The sequence below is a fragment of the Panulirus ornatus genome, chromosome 14 (genome assembly GCF_036320965.1).
Source record: "Panulirus ornatus isolate Po-2019 chromosome 14, ASM3632096v1, whole genome shotgun sequence".
Classification (NCBI taxonomy): Eukaryota; Metazoa; Arthropoda; class Malacostraca; order Decapoda; family Palinuridae; genus Panulirus; species Panulirus ornatus.
In genome coordinates, this window is record NC_092237.1 from 32,445,971 (window position 1) to 32,456,841 (window position 10,871).

Here is a 10,871-nt window from a genome sequence, read left to right on the forward strand (position 1 = left end):
TGCACTTAGGTTACCGAGAATGATGAACACCTGTGTTACCAAAATTGATGAACACCTGTGTACTTGAGTTACCAAGAATGATGAACACCTATGAACCTGTGTTATCAAGAATGATGAACAGCTGTGTACCTGTTACCAAAAAAAAAGATGAGCTTGTGCGTACCACTGTTACCAAGAATGATAAACACCTGTGTACCTGTGTTACCAAGAATGATGAAACCCTGTGCATCTGTGTTACCAAGAATGATGAACACCTGTGTACATATGTTACCAAGAATTATGAACACCGCTTCACCTGTTACCAAAAATGAAGCACATCTGTGTGCCTGATTAACCATGAATGATCAACGCCTGTGTTACCAAGAATGAAGTACACCTGTGTACCTGTGTTACCAAGAATGATGAACAAATGTGTACCTGTGTTACCAAGAATGATAAACACTTGTGCAATTGTGTTGCCAAGAATAAGGGACCCATGTGTACCTGTATCACCAAGAATGATGAAACCCTCTGCACCTGTGTTACCAAGAATGATGAACACCTGTGCACCTGTGTTACCAAGAATGAGCACTTGTGAACCTGTGTTACCAAGAATGATGCAGACCTGCGTACCTGTGTTACCAAGAATGCTGAACACATGTGTACCTGTGTTACAAAGAATGATAAACGCCTGTGTAACTGTGTTGCTAAGAATGATGAACGCCTGTGCACCGGTGTTACAAAAAATGATGAACTCCTGGGTACCTATGTTACAAACAATGATGAACACCTGTGTTACGAAGAGTGATGAACGCCTGTGTCCCTGAGTTATCAAGAATTATAAACACCTGTGTATTTGTGTTACCAGGAATGATGAACAACTGTGTACCTCTGTTACTAAGAATGATGAACTGTGTGCCTGTGTTACCAAGAACGATGAACACCTATGCAGCTGTGTTACCAAGACTTATGAACACCCGTACACCTGTGTCACTAAGAATGGTTAACACATGGATACCTTTGTTACCAAGAATGATTAACACTTGTGTGCCTGTGTTACCAAGAATGATAAACTCCTATATACCTGTGATACCAAGAATGATGAACACTTGTGTACCTGTGCTACCAAGAATGATGAACACCTGTGTACCTGTGCTACCAAGAATGATGAACACCTGTGCACCTGTATTACCAAGAGTGATGAACACCTGTGCATCTGTGTTACCATGAATGATGAACATCTCTGTCACCGGGAATGATGAGCAGCTTTGTGCCTGTGTTACCAAAAATGATGAACACTTGTGCACTTGTGTTACCAAGCATGATGAAAACTTGTGCACCTGTTTCACCAAGAATGATGAACATCTATACACCTATGTTACCAAGAATAATGAACACCTGCGTACCTGTGTTACCGATAATGATGAACACCTGTGTACTTGTGCTATCAAGAATGATGAAAATCTGTGTACATATGATACCAAGAATGATGAAAATCTGTGTACCTGAGCTACAAAGAATGATCAACACCTGTGTACCTGTGTCAACAAGAGTGATGAACACCTGTGCATCTGTGATACCAAGAATGATGAACACCTGTGTACCTGTGTTACTAAGAATAATGAACACATGTGTACCTGTGTTACCAAGAATAATGAACACTTGTGCACCTGCGTTAGGAAAAATGATGAACACCTGTGTATCTGTGTTACCAAGAGTGATGAACACCTGTGCATCTGTGTTACCAAGAATGTTGAGCACCTGTGTACCTGTGTTACAAAGATGATGAACATTTGTGTACCTGTGTTACTAAGAATGATGAACACCTGTGTAACTGTGTTGCCAAGAATGATGAAAACCTGTGCACCTGTATTACCAAAAATGATGAACACCTGTGTACCTATGTTGCCAAGAATGATGAACACCTGTGTTACGAAGAGTGAAGAACACCTGTGTCCCTATGTTAATAAGAATGATGAACACCTGTGTACTTGTGTTACTAGGAATGACGAACATCTTTGTACCTGTGTTACCAAGAATGATAAACTCCTCTCCGACTGTGTTACCAAGAATGATGAACACCTGCGCACCTATCTTACAAAGAATATGAACACCTTTGTACCTGTCTTACAAAGAATGATGAACACTTTTGCACCTGTGTTACCAAGAATGATGGACACCTGTGTACCAGTGTTACCAGGAATGATGAATATCTGTGTTCCTTTGTTAACGAGAATGATGAACACCCGTTTACTTGTGTTATCAAGAATGACGAACACCTGTGTAACTGCGTTATCATGAATGATGAACACTTGTGTACCTGTGTTACAAAGAATGATGAACACCTATGTTACCAAGAATGATGAACTCCTGTGTACCTGTGCTACCAAGAATGATGAATACCTTTGTACCTGTGATACCAAGAATGATAAGCACTTGTGAACATGTGTTACCAAGAATGATGAACACATTTGCATCTATGTTACCAAGAATGATGAACACCTGTGTACCTGAGTTACCAAGAATAATGAACACCTGTGTATCTATGTTACAAAGAATGAAGATCACCTGTACACCTGTGTTACTAAGAATGATGAACACCTGTGTAACTATGTTGCCAAGAATGATGAACACCTGTGCATCTGTATTATCAAAAATGTTGAACATCTATGTACCTGTGTTACCAAGAATTATGAACACATGTGTTACGAAGAGTGATGAAAACCAGTGTGCCTGTGTTACTAAGAATGATGAACACCTGTGTACTTGTGTTACCAAAATGATGAACACCTGTGTAACTGTGTTACCAAGAATGATGAACGCTTGTGTAACTGTGTTACCATGAATGACGAACACTTGTATGCCTGTGTTACCAATAGTTATGAACACCTGTGAATCTGTGTTACCAAGAATGATGGACATCTGAGTCACCGAGATTAATGAACAACTTTCTACCTGTGTTACCAAAAATGATGAACACTTGTGCACTTGTGTTACCAACAATGATAAAAACGTTTGTATATGTTCTACCAAAAATGATGTACATCTGTACACCTGTGTTACCAAGAATAAAGAGCACCTGCGTACCTATGTTACTAAGAATGATGAACACCTGTGAACTTGCGTTACCAAGAATGATGAAAACCTGTGTACATTTGTTACCAAGAATGATGACAACCTGTTTACCTGTTACCAAAAATAATGAAAATCTGTGTACTTGAGCTACCAAGAATGATGAACATCTGTGTACTTGTGTTACCAAGAATGACGAAGACCTGTGCACCTGTGATACCAAGAATGATGAACACCTGTGTACCTGTGTTACCAAGAGTTATGAACACGTGTACCTGTGTTAAAATGATGAACATTTGTGGACCAGTGTTACAAAGAATGATGAACACTTGTGTAAGTGTTGCCATGAATGATGAACACCTGTGCACCTGTATTACCAAAAATGATGAACACCTGTGTATCTATGTTACCAAGAATGATGAACACCTGCGTTACGAGGAGTGATAAACACCTGTGTCTCTATGTTACTATGAATGATGAACACCTGTGTAATGTGTTACCAAGAATGATGAACAACTGTGTACCTGTGTTACCAAGAATGATAAACTCCTGTGTGACTGTTTTATCAAGAATGATGAACACCTGTTCACCTGTGTTACAAAGAATTATGAACACCTGTGTGCCTGTGTTACCAAGAATGATGAACATTTTTGCACCTGTGTTACCAAGAATGATGAGCACCTGCGTACCGGTGTTACCATGAATGATGAATACTTTTGTACCTGTGTTAACAAGAATGATGAACACCTGTGTACCTTTGTTACCAAGAATAACAAACACCTGTGTACCTGCGTTACCATGAATGATGTCTATATTACCAAGAATGATGAACACCTGTGTACTTGTGATACCAAGAATAATGAACCTTTGTGTGTATGTGTTACCAAAATTTTATGAACACCTGTGTACCTGTGTTACCAAGAATGATGAGCACCTGTATACTTGTGCTACCAAGAGTGATGAACACCTGTATGCCTGTGTTACTGCGAATGGTGAACACCTGTGAACCTGCATTACCAAGAATGATGAACACCTATGTACCTCTGTTCCCAAGAATGATGAACACGTGTACCTTTATTACCAGGCACCTGTGTACCTGTGGTACCAAGAATTATGAAAACCTGTGTACCTCTGTTACCAAGAGTGATGAACACCTGCGTACCTGTGTTACCACGGATAATGAACATCTATGTACCTCAGTTAAAAAGAACGATAAACACCTGTGTACTTGTGTTACTAAGAATGATGAACACCTCTGTATATGTGGTACCAAAAATGATGAACACTTTTGTACCTATGTTACCAAGAGTGATAAAGACCTGTATACCTCTGTTACCAAGAATGATGAGCACCTGTGTAACTCTGTTACCAAGAATGGTGAGCACCTGTGTAACTGTGTTACCAAGAGTGATGAACACCTTTGTTACCAAGAATGATGAACACCGGTGTACTTGTTTTACCAAGAAAGGTGAACACCTGTGTGCCTGTGTTACCAAAAATGATGAGCACCTGTGTACCTGTATTACCAAGAGTGATGAATACTTGTGTATTTTTGTTACCAAGGATGATGAACTTTTGTGTACCTGTGTTACCAAGTGTGATGAACACCTTTGTACATGTGTTACCAAGAATGACCAAGACCTGTATACCTGTGTTACCTAGAACTATGAACACTTGTGTACCTGTGTTACCAAGAGTGATGAACAACTGTATCCTTCAGTTACCAAGAATAATGAACACCTGTATACCTGTGTTACCAAGAGCGAAGAACACCTTTGTTAAAAAGAAGGATTAACACCAGCTTACCTGTGTTACCAAGAGTGATGAACACATGTGTACCTGTGTTACCAAGAATGACGGACACCTGTGTATCTGCGTTACCATGAATGGTGAGCACCTGTGTACCTGTGTACCTGTGTTACCAAGAATGATAAACAAATGTGTATCTGTGTTCCAAAAAATGATGCACATTCAAATTGCCAAGAATGACGAACACCTGTGTACCTGTGTTACCAAGAATTATAAACACCGTTGTAACTGTGTTACTAAGAATGATGAGCATCCTTTTATATGTGTTACCAAGAGTGATGAACAACTGTGTATCTCTGTTACCAAAAATAATGAACATCTGTGTACATTTCTTACCAAGAATGATGAACGCCTCTGTTACCAAGAATGATGAAGACCTTTGTTCCTGTGTTACCAAGAATGATGATCACCTGTATACCTGTGTTACCAATAATCATGAACATCTGTGTACCTCTGTTACCAGGAGTGATGAACACCTGTCTACCTTTGTTACCAAGATTACTGAACACCTGTGTTACCAAGAATGATGAACACCTGTGTTCCTGTGTTACTAAGAATAATGAACAACTATGTACCTCTGGTAGCAAGAATGATAAACACCTGCGTACTTGTGTTACCAAAAATTATGAACACCTGTGTACCTGTGTTATCAAGATAATGAACATCTATGGACCTCTGTTACCAAGAATGATGAACACCTGGGTACATGTGTTACCAAGAATGATGAACACCTGTGTGCCTGTGTCACCAAGAATGATGAACACCTGTGTACCTATGTTACCAAGAATAACGAACATCTGCGTTGCCAAGAATGATAAACACCTGTGTACCTATGTTACCAAGAATAACGAACATGTGCGTTGCCAAGAATGATGAGCACTTTTGCACATGTGCTACCAAGAGTGATACACACCTTTGTACCTGTGTTACAAAAAGTGATAAACACCTGTGTGCCTCTGTTACCAAGAATAATGAACACCTGTGTTCTTGTTTTACCAAGAGTGATGAACACCTATGTACCTCTGTTACCAAGATCGATGAACACCTGTGTACCTGATTTATCAAGAATTATGAGCACTTATGTACCTATGTTACCAAGAGTGATGAACACCTGTGTATCTCTGTTACCAAAAATAATGACCATCTGTGTACACATGTTACCAAGAGTGATGAATGCCTTTGTTACCAAAAATGATAAACACCAGTGTACCTGTGTTACCAAAAATGATGAACAACTGTGTACCTGTTACCAAAAATGATGAACACCTGTGTGTCTCTGCTACCAAGAGTGATGAACACCTGTCTACCTCTGTTACAAAGATTGATGAACACCTGTATTACCAAGAATATTTAATACCTGCGTACCTGGGTTACCAAGAATGATGAACACCTATGTACCTCTATTACCAAGAATGATGAAAAACTGTGTACCTGTGTTACCAAAAATACCTCTGGTAGCAAGAATGATGAGCATCTGCGTACCTGTGTTACCAAAAATGATGAGCACCTTGTGTACCTGTGTTCTCAAGATTGATGAACACCTATGTACCTCTGTTACCCAGAATGATGAACACCTATAAACCTTTGTTACCAAGAATTATGAACACCTGTGTACCTATGTTACCAAAAATGATGAACGTCTGCGTTGCCAAGAATGATGAACACCTGTGTGCATTTGCTACCAAGATTGATGAACACTGTGCACCAGTGTTACCAAGAATGATGAACACCTGTGTACCTGTGCTTCCAAGAGAGATAAACACCACTGTATCTCTGTTACCAAGGACGATAAACAGCTGTGTACCTGTGTTACCAGAAGTGATGAACACCTGTGTATCTCTGTTACCAAAAATGATAAACATCTGTTTACATGTGTTAACAAGAATAATAAACACCTTTGTATATTTGTTACCGAGAATGATGAACACCTGTGTACCTGTGTAAAAAGAATGATGAACACCTGTGTACCTTTGTTACCAAGAATTATGAACACCTTTGTGTCTGTTACCATGAATTATAAATACCTGTGTACTTCTGTTACCAAGAGTAAAGAACACTTGTGTACCTTTGTTACTATGAGTGATGAACATCTGCGTTACCAAGAGTGATGAACACTTATGTACCTGTGTTACCAAGAATGATGAACAGTGAGCCTCTGTTATCAAGAATGATGAACACTTGAAAACTTTTCTATCTATGTTACAAAGAATAATGAAAACCTGTGTACCTGTGTTACCAAGAATGAGGATCACCTCTCTACCTGTGTTACCAAGATTGATGAATATCTGCGCTGTGTCCAAACCATTTCAACACACCCTTTTCTGATCTTGCATCCACATTCATTTCATTTCCAGGCATCTCTCTTACCCTTTCATTACTTAATCGATAAAACTACCTCACACGTCATATTGTCCTCAAGCATTTCATTTCCAACACATCCACCTTCCTCTGCATAACCCCATCTATAGCTCATGACTCACAACCAAAAAAGATTGTTGGAACCAACCTTCCATCAAACATAGCCATACTTGATCTGCAAGATAACGTTCTCGCTTTCCAAAAAAAGTTTACAGTTACATATATAAATATATATATATATATATATATATATATATATATATATATATATATATATATATATATATATATATATATATATATATATATATATTTTTTTTTTTTTTTTTTTTGCTTTGTCGCTGTCTCCCGCGTTTGCGAGGTAGCGCAAGGAAACAGACGAAAGAAATGGCCCAACCCACCCCCCATACACATGTATATACATACGTCCAGACACGCAAAAATACATACCTACACAGCTTTCCATGGTTTACCCCAGACGCTTCACATGCCTTGATTCAATCCACTGACAGCACGTCAACCCCGGTATACCACATCGCTACAACTCACCCTATTCCTTGCCCTCCTCTCACCCTCCTGCATGTTCAGGCCCCAATCACACAAAATCTTTTTCACTCCATCTTTCCACCTCCAATTTGGTCTCCCTCTTCTCCTCGTTCCCTCCACCTCCGACACATATATCCTCTTGGTCAATCTTTCCTCACTCATTCTCTCCATGTGCCCAAACCATTTCAAAACACCCTCTTCTGCTCTCTCAACCACGCTCTTTTTATTTCCACACATCTCTCTTACCCTTAGGTTACTTACTCGATCAAACCACCTCACACCACACATTGTCCTCAAACATCTCATTTCCAGCACATCCATCCTCCTGCGCACAACTCTATCCATAGCCCACGCCTCGCAACCATACAACATTGTTGGAACCACTATTCCTTCAAACATACCCATTTTTGCTTTCCGAGATAATGTTCTCGACTTCCACACATTCTTCAAGGCCCCCAGAATTTTCGCCCCCTCCCCCACCCTATGATCCACTTCCGCTTCCAAGGTTCCATCCGCTGCCAGATCCACTCTCAGATATCTAAAACACTTCACTTCCTCCAGTTTTTCTCCATTCAAACTCACCTCCCAATTGACTTGACCCTCAACCCTACTGTACCTAATAACCTTGCTCTCATTCACATTTACTCTTAACTTTCTTCTTCCACACACTTTACCAAACTCAGTCACCAGCTTCTGAAGTTTCTCACATGAATCAGCCACCAGCGCTGTATCATCAGCGAATAACAACTGACTCACTTCCCAAGCTCTCTCATCCCCAACAGACTTCATACTTGCCCCTCTTTCCAAAACTCTTGCATTCACCTCCCTAACAACCCCATCCATAAACAAATTAAACAACCATGGAGACATCACACACCCCTGCCGCAAACCTACATTCACTGAGAACCAATCACTTTCCTCTCTTCCTACACGTACACATGCCTTACATCCTCGATAAAAACTTTTCACTGCTTCTAACAACTTGCCTCCCACACCATATATTCTTAATACCTTCCACAGAGCATCTCTATCAACTCTATCATATGCCTTCTCCAGATCCATAAATGCTACATACAAATCCATTTCCTTTTCTAAGTATTTCTCACATACATTCTTCAAAGCAAACACCTGATCCACACATCCTCTACCACTTCTGAAACCACACTGCTCTTCCCCAATCTGATGCTCTGTACATGCCTTCACCCTCTCAATCAATACCCTCCCATATAATTTACCAGGAATACTCAACAAACTTATACCTCTGTAATTTGAGCACTCACTCTTATCCCCTTTGCCTTTGTACAATGGCACTATGCACGCATTCCGCCAATCCTCAGGCACCTCACCATGAGTCATACATACATTAAATAACCTTACCAACCAGTCAACAATACAGTCACCCCGTTTTTTAATAAATTCCACTGCAATACCATCCAAACCTGCTGCCTTGCCGGCTTTCATCTTCCGCAAAGCATTTACTACCTCTTCTCTGTTTACCAAATCATTTTCACTAACCCTCTCACTTTGCACACCATCTCGACCAAAACACCCTATATCTGCCACTCTATCATCAAACACATTCAACAAACTTTCAAAATACTCACTCCATCTCCTTCTCACATCAACACTACTTGTTATCACCTCCCCATTTGCGCCCTTCACTGCAGTTCCCATTTGCTCCCTAGTCTTACGCACTTTATTTACCTCCTTCCAGAACATCTTTTTATTCTCCCTAAAATTTAATGATACTCTCTCACCCCAACTCTCATTTCCCCTTTTTTTTCACCTCTTGCACCTTTCTCTTGACCTCCTGTCTCTTTCTTTTATACATCTCCCACTCAATTGCATTTTTTCCCTGCAAAAATCGTCCAAATGCCTCTCTCTTCTCTTTCACTAATACTCTTACTTCTTCATCCCACCACTCACTACCCTTTCTAATCAACCCACCTCCCACTCTTCTCATGCCACAAGCATCTTTTGCGCAATCCATCACTGATTCCCTAAATACATCCCATTCCTCCCCCACTCCCCTTACTTCCATTATGTGACATTCATTTGTTCATTTCATTACAAGCTAGAAGTTTCAGTTTTCTAAATTGTTTCTTACATTTTTTATATGTATATATATATGTATGTGTGTGTGTGTGTATATGTGCGTATGTGTGTGTATGTGTGTGTATGTGTATATGTATATATGTATATTATCCCTGGGGATGGGGTGAAAGAATACTTCCCACGTATACCTCGCGTGTCGTAGAAAGCGACTAGAGGGGACGGGAGCGGGGGGCCAGAAATCCTCCCCTCCTTGTATTTTTTAACTTTCTAAAATGGGAAACAGAAGAAGGAGTCACACGGGGAGTGCTCATCCTCCTCGAAGGCTCAGATTGGGGTACCTAAATGTGTGTGGATGTAACCAAGATGTGAAAAAAGGAGAGATAGGTAGTATGTTTGAGGAAAGGAACATGGATGTTTTGGCTCTGAGTGAAACGAAGCTCAAGGGTAAAAGGGAAGAGTGGTTTGGGAATGTCTGGGGAGTAAAGTCAGGGGTTAGTGAGAGGACAAGAGCAAGGGAAGGAGGAGCAGTACTCCTGAAACAGGAGTTGTGGGAGTATGTGATAGAATGTAAGAAAGTAAATTCTCGATTAATATGGGTAAAACTGAAAGTTGATGGAGAGAGATGGGTGATTATTGGTGCATATGCACCTGGGCATGAGAAGAAAGATCATGAGAGGCAAGTGTTTTGGGAGCAGTTGAATGAGTGTGTTAGTGGTTTTGATGCACGAGACCGGGTTATAGTGATGGGTGATTTGAATGCAAAGGTGAGTAATGTGGCAGTTATGGGAATAATTGGTATACATGGGGTGTTCAGTGTTGTAAATGGAAATGGTGAAGAGCTTGTAGATTTATGTGCTGAAAAAGGACTGATGATTGGGAATACCTGGTTAAAAAAGCGAGATATACATAAGTATACTTATGTAAGTAGGAGAGATGGCCAGAGAGCGTTAGTGGATTACGTGTTAATTGACAGGCGTACGAAAGAGAGACTTTTGGACGTTAATGTGCTGAAAGGTGCAACTGGAGGGATGTCTGATCAGTATCTTGTGGAG